The sequence below is a fragment of the Euprymna scolopes genome, chromosome 40 (genome assembly GCF_053919585.1).
Source record: "Euprymna scolopes isolate OS-2025 chromosome 40, ASM5391958v1, whole genome shotgun sequence".
Taxonomy (NCBI): domain Eukaryota; kingdom Metazoa; phylum Mollusca; class Cephalopoda; order Sepiida; family Sepiolidae; genus Euprymna; species Euprymna scolopes.
The window spans coordinates 5,822,493-5,833,286 of NC_136521.1; the positions used below are offsets into that span (position 1 = coordinate 5,822,493).

General features: G+C 34.5%; 1 pseudogene; it reads right to left on the reverse strand.

The window, feature by feature from the left end:
- Positions 1–10,233: 10,233 nt before the first annotated feature.
- Positions 10,234–10,350, reverse strand: LOC145265782 (5S ribosomal RNA; annotated as a pseudogene).
- Between the last annotated feature and the right edge of the window lie 444 nt (positions 10,351–10,794).

Here is a 10,794-nt window from a genome sequence, read left to right on the forward strand (position 1 = left end):
GTTTAGGTTTAGGCACAGATAAAGAGTGGGGGGGGAATTATTGATAGTGTGTACGGCTAGACGAGTGTTTCTTGTGAAAGTTTGGCGAGGGGGGACCATAGATTGAAGCTCAGTCGAACACTTTCCATGAAAATAACGATACACCAGAGACAAACTCGCAACATCTCTTCTGTGAGATAGCGGTTGCAAGGAAGAGAAAAGGACATCTCCTACGAGGCTACGAAGTCTATTTTGAACTCAAGGCAGGCCAAGTCCTTTCTAGCAGCTCCTGCCCAGATGTGGCAACAGTATTCCATCCTTGGACGTACCTGGCTCTTATATAGACAGAGAATAGCATGTGAATACATGTTCGTTTCTAAAAATCCTGTTACCTTCGTTTATTACTATTTAACCCCATAGCAAAGAAAATATTGAAGCAGTTCGCTCCCATATTTTTTTTAATCCACGAATCAATTTGCTGTATGCTTTTTTAGAATTCCTTTTTTTTCTCTCAATTTTTCCAGACGTATTTTTTCTCATATTCACTTAAAACAACGCATGTTTCTCCGTAGACGCAATTTGGGTCCATTTCTATGTAGGGAGTTGGGGGTTAAGAAGGAATACTTGCAACGAATATATGAGAGTGTCTTCAAAAGACGGGAAAAGACAATAATCCATTGATAGAGAATTAGAAGTAGAGGAGTGTATAGAAAAACAAGAATTCTCGTCAAATCACTGAAGTTAAGTAACGTTGACCTTGCTTAAGACAAGATGGGTGATGGGGAATTCTAGAGGAGAAGAGAGAGACAGAAGAGAAATAGGATGAGAGAGAGAGAGAGAAGAGAAAGAGGGTGAGAGAGATAGAGAGAAGAGAAAGAGGGTGAGAGAGAGAAAAGAGAAAGAGGGTGAGAGAGAGAGAGAAGAGAAAGAGGGTGAGTGAGAGAGAGAGAGGAGAAAGAGGGTGAGAGAGAGAAAAGAAAGAGGGTGAGAGAGAGAAGAGAAAGAGGGTGAGAGAGAGAGAAGAGAAAGAGGGTGAGAGAGAGAAGAGAAAGAGGGAGAGAGAGAGAGAGAAGAGAAAGAGGGTGAGAGAGAGAGAGAAGAGAAAGAGGGTGAGTGAGAGAGAGAGAGAAGAGAAAGAGGGTGAGAGAGAGAAGAGAAGGAGGGTGAGAGAGAGAGAAGAGAAAGAGGGTGAGAGAGAGAGAAGAGAAAGAGGGTGAGAGAGAGAAGAGAAAGAGGGTGAGAGAGAGAAGAGAAAGAGGGTGAGTGAGAGAGAGAGAAGAGAAAGAGGGTGAGTGAGAGAGAGAGAAGAGAAAAAGGCTGTATGTGCTCTGTGCTTATCTCTACATTGTTTCGAGTCGTCCTGAACACACACACACAGACACAGACAGACACACAGACAGACACACACACACACACACACACACACACAAACACACACACACACACACATATATATATATATATATATATATATATATATATAAGAATTACAGTTAAGTTTACTAAAATGATCCAAGATGGCAAAACTAAAGAAAATTACAAATATTAAAGAATTAATATTTATAAAGAATCTCAACCAGATGGAAAAGCTCAATAAAACCAAATAGGAGATAGAGCTGATAATAAGAACAAGTAGTTAATAAAAACGAAATCCATAGTTAAAAACATATTTAATTTTAAAAAGGAAACACTAAATAAGTGGATAGTCTTTAATCCGCGGAGTTTCGAAGAAATACCTTCCTTCTAATCAGAGGGAAGGATTTAGCAAAATGCGGGATCGGATTTTGCTTGCAAAAGTATTAAATGAAACTACAAGTAAGTCATAGATCTTACTTGATAACAAAAAGTGAAGCAGAGGGAATAAGGTGAATAAAAATGTGATAGTTTGGTTAAGGGTAAAATTTCCAATGACGGTAAAATCCAAAGATGCAGAATCCAAGAAAGTTAGTTAAATCTCAATTCGCACAAGTAAAATCCAAGGGAACCGCGTAATTGGAAGATGATCCAAAGTAATCCAAAAGGCAGAAATCCGTAGAATAATTCACAAATAGGTTCAAGGAAATGGGAAATGATTCCAATATATTATTAAAAGAAAGATAAAATGTGCGTCAAAAAGAAATGGATCAAATATACAGCTCGGCTGCCGAGGCAAGATTGAATTAAAGAATATATATATATTTACGTCGTGAAAAATGACACTCAAGATGAGAACAGTAGTCAGTTGAATCCAAATAATACGAATAACTAATCTTCATCTCAAAAATTCAGAAACGTGCAGACAATTTTTTCTTTTACAAAACAATCAAACCAAACACCATGAATAAATATTTGGTACTACCACTCCGGGTTAGAGTGGACCTGGGAGAAATGGCAATTAAAGGGTGGCTCCACACTCCCCAAAGCCCACAAGCTGGAGCCTCACCACTGGATATAGTTTAAGGTCATATCCAGGACAAAATTTGTAGATGATAATATCTTCGTAAGCCAACTATCCTAGAGTCAACAGCTGATATTTTCACACGCGCTCATATGCGTTCTGCAACATACCTTCCAATTTAATATTTTGTTTGAGCAACGATGAAACGATGACGTGGATACTCGACATGTTATTTTCAAAGGATAACAAATACTTGTACATGATGTATTGATGCAAATTTTAAACAATAAAGAACTTGAAGCATGCAGACAAATTTATTTTTTACAAAACAATCAAACCAAACACTATGAATAAATATTTGGAGATATAAAGGACTTGAAGCATGAAAACATCTTTTTTTTTTGTTTAAAAAATGACTGGAATCAGCATTAAATAACCTGAAAAGGGTTGATATACCGTAAAACCAAATCAAACAAAATCGAACTCCGCGAATAAACATCTGAAGATATAAAAATCTTGAAGCATAAAAACTTTTCCCAAAATTACTGGAATTGGTATTAAATAAACCGAAAAGTGTTGATATGCCGTTAAACAACCAACTAATGTCTAAATGTAGTTTCAAATTATCGATGATTTGAGCGGGACTGAAACGATGAGTTGGCATATCGACATTTTATTTTGAGGGGATAACAAATACTTGTTTTTGTCTTTTGCTCAGCATACATCTCACACCGGGCAACGCCGGGCACCCATGCTAGTATATATATATATATATATATATATATATATATATATATATATATATATATATATATATATATGAAAGTGAACGTGTGTGTATGTGTAAATTTCCCTACGAAATAACTCTGTCAATACTTAGTCTACAGACTCGAAATTTGATATACAGGGTACTGAGATTTGGAAAAATATATGTGATCGGTTTTCGGCCAGAAATTTGGCGATTAAGGGGTCAAAGTTCAACGATTTGACCTTTGAGAACTCTACCAAACGTCTCCGACATTTTTGGGTCTAAACACTTGAAATTTTAGATATAGGACATGGATCCAACTTAATAACTTGATTCGAGCCGAAAACAATAAATGTCAAAAACCTCATCAAATATTGATGTTGTTTTTTTTTTTCCTCCTTTTTCAAAATTCAATCATGTTCTACAAAGTCAGAAACAAAAACAATTTTCGTATTATTTGGATTCATCAAGCTACTGTTCTCGTCTTGAGTGTGATTTTCATAACGCTTCGGTCGATGTAACTTCCGACCTTCTTCAGCTCCTCACAAGGACCCCTGGCCCAGTCTTATAGTATTTGGAAAAATCAATTGTAACATTGATATTCGCCTGAAGTTTGAAGGTCCAATTGGACGACCGAAAAATACAATTTCGAATTACAAACTACGAGAGGAAACAATACTCCATTGATGGAGAATTAGACAGATGTTCTTTGTAAAAGAAGAAGAAGAAGAAGAAGAAGAAGAAGAAGAAGAAGAAGAAGAAAAACTAAAGTTGATAGATTATCCCCAACATTATTTCTTGCATTTAACATGTTTTATGGCAATTGGAAATAACAACTCTATAATCGTTCACTTTTATATATATATATATATATATATATATATATATATATATATATATATATATATATATATATATATATGTGTGTGTGTGTATTAGAAGAGTCCTACTAACCTTTTTTTTATTTTTCTTCCCCCGCCCTCGACTCAAATGAACTAGTGTACTATTATTATTATCTTTTTTGTTTTTACACGTAAATGAAAAATGTTTTAAACAATTGGGTTCTAAGTAGGACGTCCGCCATTACGAAAGGGTGAATGCGGTATTATAGTGAAAGAAGATACTAGCTAAGAGAAAGTTTTGTTTTAGTTCTGGAGTGACAAGGATGACCAATGATCCTCATTTCCCCCTTTTTGAGTTGGCCTGGTGCCTAACTTTTTTGTTCAGGTTTGACTTACATTGTAATTTTAGCCTGAATAAAGGATTTAATATTTCAAAGTGTAGTATCTGTTCTGATATTTCACTTAAGTTAATTGGTCGTTGGGCAATGTAAGCGAAACCCTTCGTACCGAGACAATTACTACTTTTGGATACTGCCATAGTGCCCCCTTTTTGCCCTTGTTTTAGGGGAGCTAATTCCCCCCCCATTAAAAACGACCTTGTACCACATTTGGTTTCATGAGGAAACAAATAAACACCTAAATAAATAGAAAAAAAGGGTTCTTGATATGAATATCAATACCCGCACGCGCACACACACACACACACGCACACACACACACGCGCACACGCGAACACGCACACACACGCGCACACACGCACACGCGTACACACACGCGCACACACACACACTCACACACTCACACGCACACAGACACAAACACGTACACACACACGCACACACACACGCGCACACACACACGCGAAAACGCGCACACATGCACACATACACGCACAAACTCACGCACACACGCACACACACACACACACGCACACACGCACACACATACACGTACGCACACACACGCACACACACGCACAGACACGCACGCACACGCATACACACGCGCGCGCACACACGCACACACACGCGCACACACACACACACACGCACACACACACACACGGAGACACACACGCTCACACACACGCGCGTACACACACACGCACACATACATACAAAACGAAATTTATAGAAGATATACAATAAAAAATGTGTAAATATTAAATCTTATAATTTTCTTCAACAATGCTTCAAGCAAACTACAACCTACTTATATTAAATTTTATAAAAAAAAGTCGTTTGTTGTATTTTACAGGGTGATCGCTAGAAAAGCGGGAAATTTGAAGGTCAACTTAGATCATGAATAAAATGCGTGATTGTTATTTTGTGATTGGTGCCGTCCGTGTCAGTGTTGTAAAAATTAATCCCTATGAGACGCTGCCGTGAAGTGCACGGACGACATTTTGAGTATCTAGAAGTATAATATAACATTTGTCTTTGAAAAACTTTGTAAAAATTATTCTTTGTAAAAATAAATCGTTGTTATACAAATTTCCCGCTTTTCTACCGACCACCCTGTATTTCATTGACTTCTTTGATTTGTCACGGCAAAACTTTGAAATAGTATTTTTTTTTGGTCCATCACGCACATGTTTGAAATGGGTTCGTTGTTTTTTTTGTTTGTTTTAATTTTTTTATTTCGGGGTTAATTTTTAAATAAAATTTTCTTTTGTCTTTCATTTTACGTTTTTTTATGCCACTCTTACGTTCGAAACGGCATTTTTGTCGCCAAACTCTGATATTGCATGACGACAATTAAAGACCATCCCCTCTTGTTTGGCTGCCGCGTTTCGTTTTGAACGGAGCATAACCGGTCCAGCCTTGGCTTTCTCGAGTGAATCACGGTTGCCTTAAAAGCCAAGTCTGCTGGATGTTTACGCGGTGGAAATGTCAAAATATTAGGAGAAACCATTTTATTGCCGTTTGAGATTGTTGAAAATGTTGGGCAATTTGGTGGATAAAGGAAAATTCTTGGCTGGGTGACTGGCGGGGGACAGGGGTATTAATGTCAAAGAGTTAAATAAGAAAAGGATGTCGGAAATGGTTGTCGTCTTCGGAGGGGAGTGGTGGGGGAGTGGTACTGTTGTAATTAAAATGGAAAGGCCACATTCTCAGGAAAGTTGAGTGATGGTTTAAGGGAAGAGTGACATTTTCTGCAGAGATATCGTGGTGACATGCTTGGCGATAAATAAGAAGACGCGGAGAAAAAAGGAAGAAAAGAGGGCGAAAATAATGGGGCAATAAGAGAGAAAGGGAAAACAGAAAGGAGAGGGAGGAGGAGAGGAAGAACAAGAAAGAAAGGAAGATGAAGACAAAGAAAAAGAAATATTACTCTTTATTACTGAATTCTTTTCAGTGATCCACCAGCACTTACGCTTTCTTCCGAGAAGCTTACGTAGATTTCACACACACACACACACACACACACACACACACACACACACACACACACACACACACACACACACACACACACACACACACACGCGCGCGCGCGCGTGCGCCCCCATATATATATATATATATATATATATATATATATATATATATATATGTGTGCGTGTGTGTGTGTGTGTGGAGTTTAGCTCCGAAATATATTTATGTTGTAAATTTCAAACAAGTAAAATATTTGTTTGTTTTCCTAATATTACGTTGTGATTTGGCTTTCAAGCGCACTTGATGCGTATTTTATTTTATTCAAATTAAATCATCGTTTCTATATGGAATTCGAGCCACTCCACACACACACACACACACACACACACACATATATATATATATATATAAATATATATAAATATATATATATATATATATAAATATATATAAATTCGTATTCCTGTTTATTTGTTTGTTTGTTTGTTTGTTCACAATTTGATAAATATATACAAAAAACCCATTGTTTTAAAGCTTCATTCATTTCTATATATAATATGATTCGTGTAAAATAGACGATTGAGAGATGACGTCATTTGCATATTACATTAAGGAAAATCGATTTATTAAATAGCGGTGTTTATAGTGAGAAAATTGTTTTAAGTGTTCTATTTAAGTTTATTATTTAAATTTGATGTATATTGATAACATATTTAATTTTATTTATTTTTACCAACATCGAATTTTTTATAATACAGTTTGAGATATTTGAATTTTGAGTTATTTCCCTTTCTTCTTTTTGTTTTTGTTTTCTTTTTCGGTGGATAATCAAACTAAAAATAATTCCCACAAACTTTCAAGCATTATTTTTGAAATCAGTTCAAGTGAAATGATTTTCTTGATTTCGCAATTAACGTTGTGACACACTGGATTTTTATTTTAAAAACAAACAATACAATTCAACTACGATTCTTTATTTAAAACAAAAACAAAAACAACAAAAAAATTCATTTGCGTTTTTTTTTGCCAGTTTTTTTTGCCAGTTTTTTTGCCAGTTTTTTTGCCAGTTTTTCTTGCCAGTTTTTTGCCAGTTTTTTTTTGCCATTTTTTTTTGCCAATTTTTTTTTGCCAGTTTTTTTTGCCAGTTTTTTTTGCCGGTTTTTTTGCCAATTTTTTTTTTGCCAGTTTTTTTTGCCAGTTTTTTTTTGCCGGTTTTTTTTGCCAGTTTTTTTGCCGGTTTTTTTGCCAGTTTTTTTTTTGCCAGTTTTTTTTTGCCAGTTTTTTTGCCTGTTTTTTTTTGCCAGTTTTTTTTGCCAGTTTTTTTCTTCACAGGTTTTTGACATCGTAACTGCTAATTTTTTTTTCTTTTAATAACACAATAAGTCAAAACTCATCATTTTTTATAACATAAAAACGTTTATTTAACACAAATTCTATTTTGGTATTTTTGAAACTGAATTATTTACAGTTTGTTTTCCTTGCCACAAGCCGTAAAACAAATCTTTCTAGACTGAGGGAGCATAAAAGAAATTCACTGGTGGAGACTTTGTCACGTACTTCTGCTTTTTTCGGTGTGTGTGTGTGGGGGACTACATTTTCGTGTTTTCATTCGTTCCTTTTGTTGTGATAACGATGAAGTTGACATATAATAATGAAAAACTGGTCAATATTTTTAATATAGCAGGTGTGGCAAAACCGAATTTAATGTCGACCCTGGCAACGCTGGGTATCCATGCTATCTATCTATCTATCTATCTATCTATATATATATATATATATATATATATATATATATATATATATATATATAATTTTAAGGGGATTGGAACAACAGTCTAAAGAGCAGAGTATATTTTAATGTATTAGTAAATTCATTAATACAATTAAAAGAAAAGAAAACAGTGCTCTCTGTAATGTAGATATATGATAAGCTCGATAGGCACCAGGGTGACCCCTCAAAAAGCTAAATGGAGGTCATCTAGAAGATATGCTGTAAAACGGATAAAAAAAGTGCCAAAGACACTAATGTTTTGATGTGATGTTTTGAATATAATAAACTAGTTATGACCAAAGTTTCATTTCATTTGGAAAAAAAAAACTAAGAAACGGAGCCTAATTAGATTTGGGGGCCGTTTTTTTTTTTTAGTCCCCCTGTATGTATATATATATATATATATATATATATATATATATATATATATATATATATGATCAGGTTACGTGATTTTGGAATATGACATCTTCGTTTTGTGACTATACCTACATGAGATTTTTTCTGCAATTTAGTTATTATTTAAAACTAGAATTTCAGCCCGTCGTTGCCCGGGTGTTTGGAAGTGTATGTTAAGCAAAAAAAAAAAAAAAAAAATAGTGGTCAATTTTGTTTAACTTTACCCCTATTATGACCCCTTAACATTTATTATTTTAGGCTCAAATCAAGTTATTAAGTTAGACCCATGTCTAAGGAACCTATATCTAAAATTTCATCCTAAAATATTCTAGAGCCATTTTAATATTGAGTAAGATGATTGATAATTCATAATTAAAATTAAAAATTTAAAATCGGTTTCATAAGGAAGAACAAACAAAATCGATAAATTGCACGATCGTTTCGAAAACAATGTTTTTTATTGAGATAGCCAATAAGTCTTGGACAATAATTTTATCATATAGTTTTTTGAAATAAAGTCTCCTCATCAGCAAAAATTAACCTAACATTTTTTTTTTTTAAGTAAGGCAGATGTATTTGGAAAATATTTAAAATATAATGGAAAACAGTTACTTTTTTGATGTTGATAAACTTATTGTCTATCTCAATAAAAACATCGTTTCCGAAACGATCGTACAATTTATTGATTTTGATTCGTCTTTTTTATGAAACCGATTTTTAATTTTAATTATAAATTATCAATCATCTTACTCAATATACGCACGCACGCGCACACACACACACACACATATATATATACATACATACATACACACATACATATATATATATATATTATATATATATATATATATATATATATATATATATACAGGAAATGTGCTCTGATTAATGAAAGTATGATACCTTATGAAAAGGAAGGGTTGTAAAGAGATGTCTTCGAATTTGGGGGTATCAAAACCAAAGCAAAATATGATGAAAGTAAAAATAAAATAGATAAACCCCATAATTTGTTATATCATACCTGTTCCCACTGAAACACTTATCACAATATTCTGTGGATCTATATTAAAAAAAAACCTTGTTAAACTTTATCACATATTTCCATTCCATGGAAGTCAGGCGCGAACGAACTCCCCATAATTTAATTATACCATATTTCTTCAAACAGAAACATAATTATCAAAGTATACTTACGCAGATAGATATGAAAAGTCTTTATTAAAGTTTGTGCCTATTTCTATTCTATGGAGGCCAGGCGCGAACGCAGACTCCGCAATTTTATCATACCATCCCTATTTAAGTTAAAACATACTTATCAAAGTATTAGTATGTACATCTATATCAAAAACACTTGTAAACATTTTTTTTTTAAATTTTTATTTCCATACTTTGTGGATCAGGTGCGTACGCAGCCCCCACAATTTTAATGAATAATCATTATGCCAGATTAAATATACTCATTCCTGTGTCTCGATACATCTATCATTATATGTGATCAGTTTTCTGTAATAGTCAACCATATAGGAGCCTATTCGTAACCAGACACACACACACAGGCTCCTTCAGTATTTGACAGACTATGGATACCCACGAAGGGGTGCCTGCGCGTGAAATTTTGTTTGCAGGAGGTGCGCAATCGCCAACCATACCTCTCCTGAGTCGACATTGTTAAATACCAGTGGCAAATGAAGTGTATATATAGGACGACTGGAAGCAAATGCCGAGATAAGCGGAGAGACATACAGCGCCTAGAATTTCCAAATGGTCACCCATCTGGTACTAACCAGACTCAACGTTGCTTCACTTCGATGATCTGATAAGAATCGGTGTGTCAACGAGATTATGCCGTATATAATATATATTTCATTTAATCACAAAAATTATTATACGAAGATATAATTTTATGTGTAAATTTTTAGATATTTACTTTAACAGTGCTCAATACATAGGTAGAGCTAGTTGGTAAGTTATTAAAATATATATGGCAATTAAGCTACAAAGAATATTCCGCGCATCATTATCGTGAGAATTCGTACGTATATAATCATCTTTCAAGCTTTTGTATTCCATGCTATCGCAATCCTCAGTGCAGGGAATGATGATTACGGTTGATGGGGGAGATTCTAACCCAATTCCAAAGCTAACATTTTACTCTATTGGCTCAGACCTTACCTCCATGTCAGTATCAATTAATAAAGTGGAAATTAAACACCTATAAATGCCGAACGCGGGCAAAACAATGAAGAGATAATTCTAATGATTTGAAGTCGTGAATGTCGCGTTTCACTCGTTGAGAT